This window comes from Pseudophryne corroboree, chromosome 6 (assembly GCF_028390025.1).
Source record: "Pseudophryne corroboree isolate aPseCor3 chromosome 6, aPseCor3.hap2, whole genome shotgun sequence".
Lineage (NCBI taxonomy): Eukaryota > Metazoa > Chordata > Amphibia > Anura > Myobatrachidae > Pseudophryne > Pseudophryne corroboree.
Window position 1 is genome coordinate 622,126,771 of NC_086449.1, and position 18,035 is coordinate 622,144,805.

Sequence of the window (18,035 nt, forward strand, 5' to 3'; positions counted from 1 at the left end):
GTCCGGGATTCAGGCGTCATGTTGCTAGGATACAAGACGTCCTAGCTACTGTGGATGGCATCACCTTCCTCGGAGAATCAGATGGACCATCGGGGTTAGGGCGTCCTGTCGCTCGGCAACCGAGCGTATTCAGGGCGTCTGATCTGATCCGCATATGGGACTGTATTGGAGCTTCCCCGGGCCAGTCTGTTAAATATGTTGCTGCCGACTGAAGGATTATTAGTTGGGACAGTTGTACACCAGAGCTTAGGTATAGGTCTGGGTTTTGCGATACCTAGTATTAGATATAGCCTGTGTTCCATATCAGGAATTAACAGTGTCGGCTGAGTGGAATGGTGCAATGACCAATTAAACTGTTGGTTCTTGATAAGTGATAATTTAAGAAAAACCGTCAGTTAATGGGGCTTTTGCCCAATCATTCCTAATTTTGATTCTATTTTGGCTCTGATACCAAGCTGATATTTGACTCAACCTCCATTCAGTTTTTTCCTTTTCTTTTCTCTTCTGCATATATCTGCGGACTCTCATCCATCCATGATTCACAGGTTACCCTGTGCCTAACATAGACAGCAGATCCGCCCCGTTTTCTGTTTCTCTTTCTAAAATCTTCCTTAGGTGCACTCTCATTGGTGAGTCGGCTATAGCAGGCCCAAGAAATTACTACCATACCCCACCGATAGAGCCCGATCTCGTCCGATCTTGGAAGCAAAACGGTGGTGGGCTGGGTCAGTATCTGAGAGGGTGACCCCCAGAGAATACTCAGTGTTGTAATTCGTGACCTCCTCGACTCTTAGCCAACAGCAGGATCACCACATTCTCCCTGAATCATTTCCTTTGTTTATTCTTCTGATCTGTGTCATTTTTTCTAAGTACCGTCTCCCCTTACTCATAATAGATCCTAAATTGGTCAATACTAATTAGGATCCATATCTTTTGACATCAATTCGGTTCAATGACCCTTGGAGGTCTTATTAATACAAGCTGAGCTTGTGCTGGTGGGATAGGAATAGGATGTAGAACCAGAGTGTCTACATCCCTCCTGAAGTCTACTAATATAGACTAACCAGAACATTTCCAATTTTCTAAAAAATGTTTACATTTCCTTAATTTTAAGAATTGTGGTGGATTATATAAGTGTGGATTTTTTCTTAGAGTAATGAGCTAATAAAAGTTATGTTTTAATACTTTCATACTAACCAATATAAACAAGAGTGCACCCACACAAGAGTCTTCTGTAAATCCTTTCTTGCAAGCCCAGATGCTCCAGCACCCCTAATAAGAAATCCCAGTCTACTCTATCGAACGCCTTTTCTGCATCGGATGACAGTAAAATAGAGGGAGATTTGCAAGTTGAGGCGCAATGAATTAAGTCCAGAATGTTCGTGGTATTGTCCCTGGCCTCTCGACCAGGAATAAAACCTATCTGGTCAGTGTGTATTAAATTTGGGAGAAAAAACTTCAAGCGGTTCGCCCTTAATTTAGCAAAGAGCTTCAAGTCGATGTTCAATAGAGAGATGGGTTTGTAACTGGTCCTTACCTTCCTTGGGAATAACCGAGATGTGACAAGCAAAGATTGAGGAGAAAAAGGGGTCTGGTCCGAAAACTGATTAAAGGCTCTAAGCATCAATGGAGACAAAACATCTCCAAACATCCTGTATAAGTCGTCAGGGGCCAGGACTCTTACCATTAGGGGTAGATTTCATTGCTTCTTCAAGTTCTAAAAGAGTGAAGGGGGCCTCTGGAGACTCTGCTTCTTCTGTCGTGAGAGACGGGAAATTGACTTCTCTTAAGTACTCCGTGATGGAGGCCTTTCGTGCAGCAACAGACCCATTTTCCTCAGAATCTCGCAAATTATATAACTGAGAGTAAAGAAAGCTGAAAGGCTGCTGCTATCTCTGAATTTATGCAGGATCTAATAAAGGGGCATAGACACGAGAAGATTTTACCTCAAAGACAAAGATTTCCCTTGAAATGGCTCCAGCATCAGAATGAACAATAAAGGAGCATACACACTGAACGATACAGTGAAAGATATCGTTCAGTGACGTCACCCCTCCCATCCCTGAACATGCAGTCATGAAATATATAGCCTAAATTGGACTTCATATTCAGTTAATAAAGATAAAGACCCACATGAGCGTGCATCTTTATCTTTATCATGCATACACATTGGATGATATGCACGTCTTTATCTTTATTGTGCTTTTATCTTCTCGTGTGTAAGTTGTTCAAACTTGAGTGCCCACAAAGAGAATATGTGCCAATGCAGACTTAAGCTGGGTACACATTACTGATCACTCGGCTGATAGGATTAATCGCTTCTGATTAACCAAGTAGTGTGCACCCAGCTTGAACCCTGTACACACTGCGCTACTGTAGAGTAGCTTGGCATGTATGTTCTTCTGTAGGGTTGGGTGGTCGGTAGTTTATATATTAAACTGTATATAAGATGTGTCCTCCCCATCCAACACTTTCAGAAACGTTTTAAGCCTTCAGAATAGGAAGGGGGACTCTAGGTCAGGAATCATTTTTAACGTCGGTTATTCCCGCTATTCCCGCTAACAAGACGTCTTACCCAACTGCACCGGCATATATCTAATGGGTGCACTGTGTGTGGTGCACACGGGGCCCACACCGCACACCCTGCCCCCATTTTTATTTTTAAATGTACTCTTCAGAGTTCCGCGGCAGCAATCCCTAGTGACTCTGGTGCCCACAGTCTTTTACAATGAAGGCTAGAGCGGAGGGGTCCCGGACGGAGACTGCACAGAGGCCGCCCACACTCTCTTGTTGTGCCTAAGCCCAACTATGAAATTCCCAACCACATCTGATCAACTCTCCAAACATCAAAAGTGCCCTCAATAGCAGTGTTTAGAAGATACTAGGGTTCAGCTTTTACAATAATTCCTCTGCAACAATGTGTTAACCCAGAAAATGTTGCCGCATTTTTGCCTTTAAATCTTCAATACTCCGTGTAAACCGTGTCCTTTATTAGAGCCTACCTCTGATATTCTACTCCCAATGTTATGAAACGTGACCCTAAACACTGGGCGAGCACCAAGGAGAAAGACGCATTGTCCGTGGGGGAGGAACACTGAGATGCACAACAGAGGGTGTCTGCCACAACGAGATGTTAAGTCAGAGTGGGCAATAAGCAGCCCTCCAGCTACTGTGGGACTACACATTCCAGCATGCCCTGTCACCATTCAGCTGGAGGGTTTCATATTGCCCACCCCATTGTTAAGTACTGCTGAGAATTAGTAATTGGCAGAGACGAAAAGAAGGCGGTAGGGGTGCCTCGAAGTATTCTCCCCCTCCCCCAGGCTATGCCAGCCCTGATTTTATCCACCAGCGAGTTGTTACCCACTTAATTCCTACTGGACATAATTACTGGCATATAACATACCACATCCATTTCTGCTGACTCAGTCCATGTTATTTATTTATATTATCAATTAAATATTGCAACTTTTAATTAAATTGGCCCCTGAATGAAAAGCGCAGTGTAAGAATCCTTTTTAGGTTTTTCTATTCTTTTCATTCTGCAAGTATGTATATATGATTAGAGAAAAGCATTGCACCTGCAAGCTAAATTAAGTTTGTACATGGACTTTTCTCCATTTATATGCAAACAGAAATGGACTATACATTGTTAATATTTAGTATAAGGTTTTTAAAAATCTATAAAATGACTGTAGAAACTGGATTATCTTCTGCATCAAATAATATTATGTTACATTTGTTCCTCCTACCCCAACACCCCTTGGTGTGAGTTTATGGCAGCAGTTAATGACTTGACAGACCCGAATAAAAGAGGTCTCTGGTAGCTAAGGCTTCCAAAAAAGGTTGCCATGGTGACAAGCTGTACAAAATTGTCTTCGCTTGAATCAAGTCTCTCCTTTTTATAGAACCATCTTTATGCCATATGGCAGTTGTGAGTGGGTGAGATTATACCCAGAGTCATACAGCTAATATTCCTAGTCTAGAATAATAATACTTATTTTTTTCATTAAAATAAAAAAAAGTGCATGTAGACATTGTAGAGTTTCTGTAAAAAGATGATTATCATGTGAACATTGAAAGGAGCTGTGGGACAAATTGAATAAAAGGGGCTCTAGATTTTAATTAAATATATCGGAGCTCCGATTAAACATTTCACGTAAACCCAGTTGGAAACAAGTTGACTATAGCATTGTAGCTTGCATGTATTACATACAATATTTAATACACCACAAAACTGCTGATAAATGCCAATTGCTGCGTTGACTTCTTAAAATTTTTTTTAAAAAAATTGGCACCACTTTGGTGATTTCGTTTTTGTCTACAACATATAGCTGCTTTAGCCCTATAGTTTATCAGAAGAATATAAATATATATACATTTATTTTTATTTTTTTTGTAATTTCAGTCAACTAATAGTTATACACTATGCACCTCAGGAATCATTGCATTTCATCAGATACTAAATACAACACATTATCTAATTATTGGAGTATATGAAATGAGACCAGCACCATTTATTTTAAGCAATGCAATTATTATAACCTTCATGAGGTAGTAAGCCAGTGGTGTGGGCTTGCTATAGTCTTGTGAAGTTGCCAAGCTGTCATTTCTGCTCATTACAGAGTGGGGGTGATTAAATTTCCACTATGTTGCCAACACCGCAACTCACACCCCTCGCGTCCTGGACTCGCACCAGACACACACATTTCTGCTTGTAGCGTTAAGGGTCCGCGATCCAAAATTTCATGACTCTGGAGGTACCATATGAGCGGTATGTAGCTGCACTTATTCGCGGCCACAGTGATGAGGCTTGCTATGTATAGAGATACAACATAATTGACTTGGAGTTTTGAAGAGAATTCAATAGTTCCCTAAAAGTATATGGGAGAATTGAAAGCATTTTGAAGCTGTTTAAAAGGGTATGGAGTTGTGACGCATGGTTTGCATAATTTCCACATATATAAGGATATTTGGTCCATCTCCAAACATCATCTTCACTCTTGAGACAACCCCTTGTGATATTTTCTGAGTTTGGGTGGCCAGTCTGGAATCGGGATCAGTGGGATCCTGGGATTTAGGCCTAAAATTGTCTGGGATTCAATCCTGGGATTGGAGCTTCCAATCCGGGGGATTTCGGGATTAGAAAGTCTCCTTGTTTTTCAGTGCCAGGCAGCGTTGAGTGTCCCTAGGAGGCTTAGACGCTGCCCAGCTCCCTCCTCCCATGAAGTCAGAGCCCACGCTGCCCGGACTACACCTCGCCGCCCACCACCTCAAGCAAGTGAACCCGCCCGCACTCCCAGAGGATGGTGAGTAGTTCTGTCCAGGAAAGGGGGGTGGCACTGAAGATTTAAATTTTTAAATCTTCAACCCAATCCCAGGTATACCGGGATTGCTAATTTTTCGATCCTGATACCCGGGATTGGCCTCCCAAGTCAGAGTCGATCAGTTGTATGGTTCCTAGTCATATAACTCTAGGTTTCTTACTAGCAGCGGTACTTTCCCGCTGCTAATAGGATCGTTGGATGCTATCCTATTAGCCCAGATGCCGGCATCCTTTTTCCCCTGGCCTCTGGCACCAGAAGCATAATTCGCGATAAGTGTCCGCCAGAGCCACGATAACACATAGGATCAGTGTTTTCCTGCAATTGTGGATCCAACTTCAACTGCTCAAAACTGCCTCTAATTGGATACCATGATAATGACCATCTGTCATTAATCACGATATCCGCCCATTTTGATCCACCGAAACTGCATCAGGGCTAATAGGATGCCTCCCTAAATGTTTCATAAATGAGATTATTTGCCTTATTTAGTTAAGATAAAAAGTGATATTTTATGATGAGTATGTGTTTCTGAAAAGCAATTGGTGTAGTTTTGTAAGTAGATGCAAACAGAATACATAGGTTTGACCGGCAGGCGGGATGCCGGCTATGACTATACCAACAGCGGCATCCTGTCTGTTGGAATCCCGTCAGCAAGTCTCCTCGTGGGCTCGCCGCACTCAGCACTCTTTGAGCCCAGTCGCTCGCTTCGCTCACCATAGGTTATTTCCCACCCGGTTGGTGGCGTGGACCCACCAACCAAGTAGGAATACCCCGCATTTGTCCGTTTTCTGGCTGGTGGCATTTCACCGACTGTTGGGATTCCAGCGTCTATCTCTTGAATGCCAGGATCCTGACAGCCGGTATATTAACTGCATCCCATGCAGTCATGGCTAATGAGGACTTGTAACCAAGCTGATATCAGCCAAGCAGATCTGTGTGCAGCAGTACTCCCACCGCCCTTCCTGAATAGCACTACATTGAAAATAATGATCAGCGTTTATTAGAATATACAGAAGGAGCAGTGGTTCACCATGTTATACAGCCAGTTATTCAGAATATAAAACCGCTCCAGGTAACAGCATATAACACAGGTCACTTAGGCCAGAATATAAAACCAGGTGCTGAGAATTGCATCTAGAAAACAAAACCAAAGAAACAATAGTGTGCAGTTATCTATATTGTAAGAAGACCAGGCCTACTAAGGGGAGGCCATCACAAGACCACCTGTCCCGGCGGTCACAATACCGATGCCAGAATCCCAGCAGGCGGTGAAATGCCGACTCTGGAATACCGACTAACGCAGGGTATTCCCACGAGGTTGGTGGGTCCACGCCACCAACCAAGTGTTAATATAACTTATGGTGAGCAAAGCGAACCACCGGGCCCAAAGTGCAGCGAGCCTGCCAGGGGTCTCGCTGACGGGATTCTGACACACTTCAGTTGTCGGTATAGTGACAGCCGGCATCCTTTTTACAGGTCAAACCTACATATTCCGTTTTCATCTGCTTTCAAAACCACACCAATTGCTTTCCAGAAACACATACTCATTGTAAAATATCATAGGACACCCATAGAGGGAGAATATAACATGTGGTGAGCACAACGAGCCACCATGCCCGCAAGGGGCTTTCTATCGCTCGCCCCGCTGCCGGGATGCCGCTGTCAGCCGGCATCCCAGGCACCGGTAAATAGTATGTATTCCTACTAGGGTAAGCATTATATTCCTTTGGTTACTCTGCAATGTTATCTAAAGTTCAGGGAGAGGAATTAGGGGATTATGGGCTTTATTCAGGTCTGTTGGCAAACCAAGAAAGTTAGCATTTGGGCAAATCAATTTTGCACTGCAGGTGGGGCAGATGTAATACATACCTCCCAACTTTACAGATTTTCGCGAGACAGTCCAGTTTTTTGGGACTGTCCCGCTGTCCCACCCACAGGCCGCAGTGTGGTGGAGCAGTTGGAAGGCTCCCTGTCTCTTGCAGCACTGCGGTGACTAGACGCTGTGCACACACTGTCTATTCACAGGAGACTGGGGGCATGCCAGCAGCTCATAGGGTGGAATTCAATTGTTTGAAAAGTCGGTTGGGTGTCTGTTTTTTTTCCTGTCTATTAGATAGGAAAAAACAGACACCCAACTGACTTTTCCAGCAATTGAATACAATTGCACGATCCTTTGTCACAAATTCATCGTCACAACGGTTACATTAATTTTCCACACATACTATTTGATACATAATTTCAAGCACTTTGTCACATTATTTATAAATCTATCTTTATATACAGAGCAGCTGAAACACAGGAATCCCAGACACAGCGCGGTTATTTTTCAATTACTTAGCAATTGAATACCCCTCAGAGTGCTGGGCATATTCTCACAGTGACGGAAAATGGGGGGGGCGTAGCTCATGGTCGAGGCATTGCCACGAAGCCACACCACCTTTGCAGAGGCCACACCCATTTTGCGTGCAAGAAGTCACTCTTCCGTCTATTACGATGTTGGGAGGTATGGTAACGTGCAGAGAGAGGTACTGCAGATTTGGGTGGGGTGTGTTCAAACTGAAATCCAAATTATAGTGTAGAAATTAATCAGCCAGTACTTACCCTGCACTTAAACAATGTACCCAACCAAATCTAACTCTCTCTGCACATGTTACAATACAATGGGGGTAATTCAGACCTGATCGCTCGCTAGCAATTTTTTTGCAGTCCTGCAATCAGATAGTTGCCGCCTACAGGGGAGTGTATTTTAGCTGTGCAAGTGTGCGATCGCATATGCAGCTGAGCAGTACCAAAAAACTTTGTCCAGTTTCTGAGTTGCTGAACTTTCTGGGCCCAGAATGGACGTCGGACACCCGCCCTGCAAACGCTTGGACACGCCTGCGTTTTTACGACTACTCCCTGAAAACTTTCAGTTGACACCCACAAATGCCTTCATCCTGTCAATCTTCTTGCAAACGGCCGTGCGAATGGATTCTTCGTAAAACCCACCGCACAGCAACAATCTGCTTTGTACCCGTACATACACATGCGCAGCTTCGACCTGATCGCACGCTAGCTTTTTTCACTGCACTGCGATCAGGTCAAAGCTGAATGATCTGAATGACCCCCACTGTTTGAATACTTCAAAGATGAGTATTATTATAAATAACACAATGGCCCGTTAAACACTCAACTTGGTTTCACTGTCTTGTGCTTTAAGAAAAAGGGTTGTGGTATTTAGTTCCCTTAATTGCAGATTGAATTTAGAGCATAATGACATCTCTCCATATACTGTATACTGTACAGAATGAGATTAAACACTGAAAATCGCTTCCTGTACACAAAGCAACATTCTATGAGTCAGAGGTTCTCATCTCCAGTCCCCCAGCACCATCAACAGCTTAATAAATTGGAAACTGGTCCTTCCTGGGTGGGATCCGGCATTGGAACCAGACAGGCGGCTTCCCATAGCGGGGGCGAAGGCAGCGTTAGGAGGGCGTAGGTGGTGCTAGGAGATGAGCTCATCTCCGCGCCGCCTCTCCTTATGTAGTGAATGTGTCACGATGCCACTGGCCCCGTATTCAACCCGGGAATAGCACGGTTTATTCCCGGGTTGAATTGCCGTGTCAGGCATCCTGGAATTTTGACCATAGCGCTTTCACATCGCACACAGACCCGTGTCGACCTGGCAATATGCTGGGTCGATACTGGGTTATTTGTGCGGTATGAAACGGGCATATGTGGATTTCTTTGTTCATGCATAGGTGAGATGATCTGTTTTGTTGGGTCAGTAATTCATACCTCCCAACTGTACTGATTCTCCGCGCGACAGTCCCATTTTTTGGGGACTGTCCCACCTGCCGGACACAGTGTCCCCCGGTGTGGGGAGGGGGGCAGTTGGGAGACTGTCACTTGCTGCTCTGCTTAGCAGCGAGTGACAGAGCGTCTATTCCTTGGAGACAACGGGAGAGGGGGCACGCCAGCAGCTCACAGAGCGCTGGTCATGCCCCCTTCAGTGACGGCAAACGGGGGCTTGACTTTCAATTGTGGCACTGCAGCAAGGCCACGTCCCCTTCCAAATAGGCCATGTCCTTTTTCAGGTGCACGCGTGAGTCCCGCTTCTGCAAGTTAAAATGTTGGGAGGTATGAGTAATTATCCCACCAGCTTTTACACAAACAGAAATCGGCAAAGCATGACCTGTTGGGAATCACTGCTAAAAGCTGGGTACACACCTCTGTGACCCAGCAACACAACAGTGTGTTGTATTGATATACTGTGCACACTATATAGTGTATGTATGTATGCAGTCTGCCATACAATGATGCAGTATATTGTTACGTGCTTAATGTAACTACTCTGCATTGTACATCGCATCACCCATCTAATGTGCAGCACATCAGATGGGACGATGCGACCACACAAGTCATCAATCGATTAAGTCTGTGTGTACTCTAAACGATGGTTGTGCAGAGTGGTCGCAGGTGCCATAATTGCATGACAGATTGTGAAGTGTGTACACAATTTAAATGGTAGAATACGAGGGATGTGTGTACAAAGGTTGAAACCATGTGAAAGCATCATACCCACTGGCTTCAAAATCCATGCTTTTTACTAAATGTATTTAACAGTAATAAAAGCTCCTGAACGTATGTATATGGGAATAGAGGTAATTGCCCCAATGACCCCATACAGGCTGGCTACCCAATGCACATGTGGCTATTTGTTTATAATAAATGCTATGGACTTATGATTTATTTTGTTAACACTTATATTCCCCAGTTGCAAACTACAGTATATATTCCATTTTTTGCTTTGTTTTGGCTTAAAAATGTTTTTTTTTTGTTTTGTTTTTTTTGAAAAAAATCTGTTTCTCTGTAGCATAAGGGTTAACAGCTCAGAAGGGATGAAAAATTGTTGAGAGTATGCTAGACAGCCTGCCAAGTTTGCTTGTAGATGGGAGAGCTATTACTACAATGTTAATTTATTATCTTTAAACTCGGCCTGTAATCTCATGTGTAGATAATCATAAGGCAGAACTAGTATGTTCAGTATTTACTTCCAGAAGTCATCGGAAAAACCATTAACAATTTTCAATTATCTTCTCAAATGTTTACATTATGAAAACGGGTTGTGAGAGTTCTGTGTAGAAATAGGGATTTTATACAACCAATCTTGTTCTTTCTTCCATGAAGCATGCATGCCTTTTCAAGTATGTTGTGGATACAGTTTTATTTGCTGCCACCTCCTCTTTCCTGCCTCTTCCCTTATCTCTTTGTCCTCCCTGTACGCATCATGTCTCTCTGCCGGCTGTTCCGTACCTCCACTTCCATCATTTTTCACTCTGTCCACTGTCCCCATACTTCATCTCTCACTCCACCCTTATGTACATCTACATCACCTTTTTCCTCCCCCATGTCTAATCCTCCGTTTTCTTTATTTTACCTGCCTATTATCCAACCCTTGTTCTCCACGTCTATGCAATCTCACATGCTATCTGCCCTTTTTCCTTTATGATACCACCTTCCTCCTAGCCCTTTCCATAGGGAAATTTTAATTACTGTCATTTTTTAAACCCTATTTCGGGGAAGGTAGCACAATTTATCATTTAATCATTTGTTACCTCTGTGTCTGCATACATACCCTCTCTTCCACTGATTGGAACCAGTGTTGGAGATGGGGGGTGTTTCATATCCTTCCTTCTTCTGGGCACTATGGTCTGTGGCATTGGCATGTCTGAGAGAAGGGATCAGTCTGTGAGACTGATTGCAGTCCCAGCACTTAGGTGGGGAAAGGGAAGGGGGGTGTATGCAGCCATGATGTCAACATCAGCTTGTCAAATATTATGATATTGCCATGGTTGAGATGTAGACACCTGTGATATCTCAACATGGAATTAATGTCAATAGAATGAAAATATTAACATTACCATTAGGGTTACCTAAGCTTGCCGACATTTCATCAGTATCAACATTCTGACATTTACACAATAGTCTCATATCAATATCATGATTGTTGACCTAATATACCGAATCCTAAGGAGGGGACATGATACAAACCTATAAGGCCAAGGGCAAAGCTCAATGCCCGCCACATTTCTTGAGTTATTTAGACTACAGAAATGACATCTATGTCAGGCCTGGCCAACCTGTGGCTCTCCAGATGTTGTGAAACTACACATCCCAGCATTCCCTGCCACAGTTTTAGCATTCCCTAATAGCAAAACTGTTGCAAGGCATGATAGGACTTGTAGTTTTACAACAGCTGGAGAGCCACAGGTTGGCCAGGCCTGATCTATGTGCTCCTTCCATCCTGTTGCGCTGATATTACTGTCCAGCATATAAAATGTATGTATGTATTTTATTTATATATTGTCTCAACACGGTTCCTCTATTCATTTGGCTTATACCACTGGTTCCTCTGACCAGCCTGTGGCTATGCATTTTTTGAAGGAAATATCAGCACTGTGCTATATGCTGATTGATCCCCATTACCCTGGGGAGGAGACCGTGGACTTATTCTACTTAAGAGAGGCCAATGGATCCACCTACTTCAATCGGTGGTCCGTAAGAGACTGTGGGGTCTATTTACTAAGCCTTGGATGGAGATAAAGTGCATGGAGATAAAGTACCAGCCAATCAGCTCTTAACTACCTTGTCACAGGCTGGGTTTGAAAAATGAAAGTTAGGAGCTGGTTGGCTGGTACCTTTATCACCGTGCACTTTATCTCTATCTAAGGCTTAACAAATAAACCCCTATGGGGAGAAGTTGTCCATGGCAACCAATCAGCTGCTCCGTACAATTGTATAGTATGCAAATTCTAAATGTTACTTCAATGCTGATTGGTTGCGATGGGCAACTTCTCCACACTTTTCACTGCTTTCTAAATAGACCCCTAAATGAGATGAAACCTTTGAATATGTTTAATTTAGCACTAGTGGTGTAGATTGGCACTCAGCATCTTCTTTAACCCTCCTAATGTCATTATGGACATTTAAAAAAATAAAAATAAATTCATTTCGCATAGCCGGACAACCCATTTGTTTTTTTATTTGGTTTATATTTTTTATGTTTTTGTATATTTGTGGTTTTATTATCATTACTGTACTATACATGTGATACTTGGTGGTTAGTATTTTTATATGGTATGTATTTACCAGCCTGTACCCTGTTACTGCCTGCTACATTTGGTGTATCTATTGAATATATTTATGGTATTCTCTAGTGATATTACATTTGGGGTGTGTTAATGTATAAGAACATCACCTCTGTGTGTTACAGACTGCAATTGTATTTTGAGTCTGATTCCTTTGGTAGTAAACATAACTATGGGTATTTATTTTATGGAACCCATTTTGGGGCCCTATTTTACAATGGTGTACACTTAAGGTCCACAAAGCAGTTTATGTTAATATGATCCAGCGCTGTGGGGCTTCCTGACCATGTGGAACGAAAACAGGAAGGCACAATGCGCCCACGGCAGTGGATTGATGAGTAATGCGGGACTTGGTGTGTCAAGATGGCTGCTGATTTCCGGTTCATGCATTCCACGGCATGGAGTGCATACTGGAAGTGTAACACCTTGCCCATTAGAAGTAAATGCCCTAATTACTAAGTATGTTCTATGCCTCTTTGGCTTGGTATGTGTATATGGGACATGTTGAACTGCCTTGGGAGCCAATTGCCAGCTTGTTAGGTGGTTTTATATATATATATATATATATATATATATATATATATATATATATATATATATATATATATATATATATATATATATAGGTAGCAGGTATGGCTCGGCACTCACTATCGTGGGTATGGTTATTTGCTGCGGTGCCCTCTGGGAATCAAGCAAGATCCATAGTAGCAAAGAGAAAATCAGCGGCACTCTGCAGACTGTTCAATAGAGTAAAAAAGTCTTTAATCCGGTCCTACGCCGTTTCGGGGACTGCGCCCCGTCTTCAGGGACAAGTGTATCACTTGTCCCTGAAGACGGGGCGCAGTCCCCGAAACGGCGTAGGACCGGATTAAAGACTTTTTTACTCTATTGAACAGTCTGCAGAGTGCCGCTGATTTTCTCTTTGCTATATATATATATATATATATATATATATATATATATATATAGTGTTCACTCTAGGATTTTTTTAGGGCAGGGTGCTGATCACGGGGAGGGCACATTTTTAATTCGGGAGGGCACATTTTTCATTCGGGAGGGCACATTTTTCATTTAGAAGGGCAAAATTAGGTACATACTATAATGCTTGGTCCTCCCATTCTGAAAGGCCAAAGAATGGACAGTGCCCGGCGAAAAATTTAGGAGCGCTGTTTTTCATGGGGAAGGAGCACGGCCACATAATAGTGGCAATTCACAGTACACCACAGAGTAGTGCAGCTAATACTCACTGCACCAGGTAGAACCTCCTATACACACTGCGACAGGTAGATCACGTTATACATATTGCGCCAGATAGAGCAAATTCTACACTTTGCGCCAGGCAGAGCACGTTATACACAATGCACCAGATACAGAGCACTAAGAAACATTACACCACGTAGAGAGCACTGAGAAACATTGCACCAGGTAGAGAGCACGTTATACACATTGCACCAGGTAGAGAGCACTGAAAAACATTGCACCAGGTAGAGAGCACGTTATACACATTGCACCAGGTAGAAAGCACTGATTAACATTGCACAAGGTAGAGAGCACATTATACGCATTGCACCAGGTAGAGAGCACGTTATACACATTGCACCAGGTAGAGAGCACATTATACACATTGCACCAGGTAGAGAGCACTGAAAAACATAGCACCAGGTAGAGAGCACGTTATACACATTGCACCAGGTAGAAAGCACTGATTAACATTGCACAAGGTAGAGAGCACATTATACGCATTGCACCAGGTAGAGAGCACGTTATACACATTGCACCAGGTAGAGAGCACGTTATACACATTGCACCAGGTAGAGAGCACGTTATACACATTGCACCAGGTAGAGAGCACGTTATACACATTGCACCAGGTAGAGAGCACTGAAAAACATTGCACCAGGTAGAGAGCACGTTATACACATTGCACCAGGTAGAGAGCACTGAAAAACATTGCACCAGGTAGAGAGCACGTTATACACATTGCACCAGGTAGAGAGCACTGAAAAACATTGCACCAGGTAGAGAGCACGTTATACACATTGCACCAGGTAGAAAGCACTGATTAACATTGCACAAGGTAGAGAGCACATTATACGCATTGCACCAGGTAGAGAGCACGTTATACACATTGCACCAGGTAGAGAGCACGTTATACACATTGCACCAGGTAGAGCGCACTTAGAAACATTGCACCAGGTAGAGAGCACTGAGACACACTGCACCAGGTAGAGAGCACTGAGAAACATTGCACCAGGTAGAGAGCACTGAGACACTGCACCAGGTAGAGAGCACTGAGACACACTGCACCAGGTAGAGAGCACTGAGACACACTGCACCAGGTAGAGAGCACTGAGACACACTGCACCAGGTAGAGAGCACTGAGACACACTGCACCAGGTAGGGTACATTTTTGATCTCTGCTTTTTTTGTGCCAATTTTACTTACTGGGGGCTGATGCTGCGGGAGTTGATTGCGCTGGTCCCCCCTCACACACCGCGGAGCTGGTTAAAAATGGCCACCACATTGATCCATGCACACAGAGGAGGGAGGGCTGGGTTTGCCTCGGCGGGAGAAGCAAACCCAGCCCTCCTTAGCTTACCAGATTCCCTTCAGCCAGCGCATCAGCGCGACAAGCCTAAGGCAGCTGCAGGGGGCAGTGACAGCGCGGCGGGACAGAGCGGCGGGGAGGAGCAGGGGGCAGTGACAGCGCTATGTGACAGAGCGGCGGGGAGGAGCAGAGGGCAGTGACAGCGTGATGTGACAGAGCGGTGGGGAGGAGCAGGGGGCAGTGACAGCGCGGCGGGACAGAGCGGCGGGGAGGAGCAGGGGGCAGTGACAGCGCGATGTGACAGAGCGGCGGGGAGGAGCAGAGGGCAGTGACAGCGTGATGTGACAGAGCGGTGGGGAGGAGCAGGAGGCAGTGACAGCGCACCCGGCGCGGCGGTGAGTAGGCAGTCCTTTAGTAATCAGCAGGGCGGGCACAAACGGGCAGGGCGCATTCTGCCACTCAGAAAAGGGGCAGGGCGCAGCGCCCCGTGAAAGAAGGCTAGAGTGAACACTATATATATATATATATATATATATATATATATATATATATATATATATATATATATATATATATATATATATATATATATCTCTATCGCTTGGAAAGTGATAAAATGGAGAGTGAAAAAGCACCAGCCAATCAGCACTTAACTGCCATTTTTCAAACACAGCCTGTAACATGGTAGTTAGGCCCTGATTGGCTGGTGCTTTTTCACTCTCCATTTTATCACTTTCCAAGCGATAACGCATCTAGCCGTTTGTCACTGTGGTCTTGAAAGAGGTCTCATGGTCGACTGAAACATTGACATCCGCCTGTTATGCTACTATTAGTGAATAAACTCTTTATAGTCTGCATTTGAGAAGTCCGGTGAGTGCTCTCGATCTACCCACTGTTTCTATCTCAAAGCATTTGGCCTTGCTAATGTGCTTGGGACTACACACCCCAGCATCAATATCTGCTAAATATATGCAAGTGTGGTTCTTTATATTGGAATACATATATATATATATATATATATATATATATATATATATATATATATATATATATCTCTGAAAATAATTGAAAAGTATTGCAGGAGACTTTTTAACCTGGATGTGACGGTGTGATGGAAGCCGACCTGCCTGGCTCCCTGCACCTGCTTGCTTCCATGGTTGCATCATGATCATGCAGAAGCAGCATGCAGTTTGGAATCACGTGACTGGAAAACAAATATGGGCTTCTATCCTCGGTACCAAATCGATAAGCTGTAAATGATGGATCCAATGAACCTGAAAGAAACCGTACATACCCATGTTTGTAGCAGTTTTGTATGATGCTTTAAAAAATAAGACTTGTCCATCCACAGCAAAGACAGCCACTTGTATAAAGTATATTTCTATCTAGTGCTGGACCTCTGAATAGATGCCTAGGGCAATTAATATCTGACATCCATTAGGTGCTGTGCAATACACAGAACTATTATACGCAAATAGAATCGGAACTGTATTATTTATTTGTGCAATTAAGTAAAAACGCAGTTAATTCCTATTTTCATTGTGAACGCACAAATATAATCACTGCAAGGCATTGGTGTGAACCGAATGCGATAGAACATGCACTGAAAAGTAATTTATTAATGGGCTACCGACACGTATCCCTTCATTTTAGCAAAGATCTGTCTTTTTAATCCTTATAGAACAACTCTGTAATTGAGTTTTCTGAAGCAAATCAAATAATGCATCTAAATAACATCTAGTGTAAGTTCCCTTTAATCTGTTACCCTACTCCTCAAATCCTGTTCTCAAAAGCATTGCTATACCATTAAACTTAAGATGAGAAGCAAGTCTCTAGGTTGAATAAACATAATTAGCCTAATGACAGCATTGTCTTAGACAGCTGTATTCCATGAAAGTGCTTTAGGGAAATCATGGATATGAAATTAGACTGTCAGTGAATATATGCACTTAAATATCCTCATCAGCAACCAGAAAAATTTGGGACAGGCCATCAAGGTATTAGGCTTGCTCTGGTTTAAAGTCATAGTGACAGTGTCATACTGAATCGACAGCCATTTTGTATCTGACATGATCTATAGCAGTTCTCATGTAATTGTGTGTTAAAAAGAGAAAATCCCGCACCAGAACTAATAGATTGATGGTGATACAAGGGGATTATATGTTTTAATTTCTATTGTGCATAGTTCCACATATATTAGAACATTGGTGCTACCCACTGATTCAAAAAAGGCAACGGCCGGGATGCGCGTTTCCTGCTGACACCATCATCAATGAACTATTGGACAAATACAAGAATATGGGTTGTAGAATGTCACTTAAAATTCACTTTTTACATTCCTATTTACACTTTATCCCTGACAACCTAGGCAGTGTAAGTGTTGAACAGGGAAAACTTTTTACCAAGACATTTTGAAAATCGAGCATCACTTCTAAGGATGCAGGGCAGAGCCGACCCTAGGCATAGGCAAATGCCTAGGGCACAAGCAGCTTCTGCTGATTAAATTGATATGCAGCATGCCTATATGCTGTGTGCGGCTGCATCTGCATTTGAAATGCCACGTTACCGTGTATTCCTGGAAATCACTGTAACGTAGCATTTCATATGCAGATACAGCCACAGTCGCATACAAAATCTAGGCATGCTGCATATCATTTTCATTAGCAGAAGCTGCTTGTGCATCCTAGTCATATAGCAATGCAAATAAGATGCATTTTCGGCAAAAAAAGGCACCCGACATTAGCAATTCAGTGTGATGTAATGTTAATAAGGGGCACTACTGCGAGGAGTAACGTATATAAGGTAAAGTGGTACTACTGTGTGATGTAACATGAATAAGGGACACTATCGCATGATATAATGTGAATAAAGTTGCACTACTGTGTGACGTAATTTGAATTGGAGGTACTATTGTGCGGCCATGCCCCTTCCAAACAAGACCAGGCCCCTTTTTTGGGTTGCACACCAAATGTGCCCACTATTCCTATTTAAAATATATGGGTTAGGAGCACCAAAATAAGGACT

The 18,035-nt window shown here is 43.2% G+C and overlaps 1 protein-coding gene and 1 pseudogene across 2 annotated transcripts in view; both read left to right on the plus strand.

Moving 5' to 3' along the window:
- Positions 1-18,035, plus strand: part of PPP2R2B (protein phosphatase 2 regulatory subunit Bbeta) — a 521,527-nt gene that overhangs the window by 174,098 nt on the left and 329,394 nt on the right. The window lies entirely within an intron of this gene.
- LOC134937456 (5S ribosomal RNA) lies at positions 656-774 on the plus strand (annotated as a pseudogene).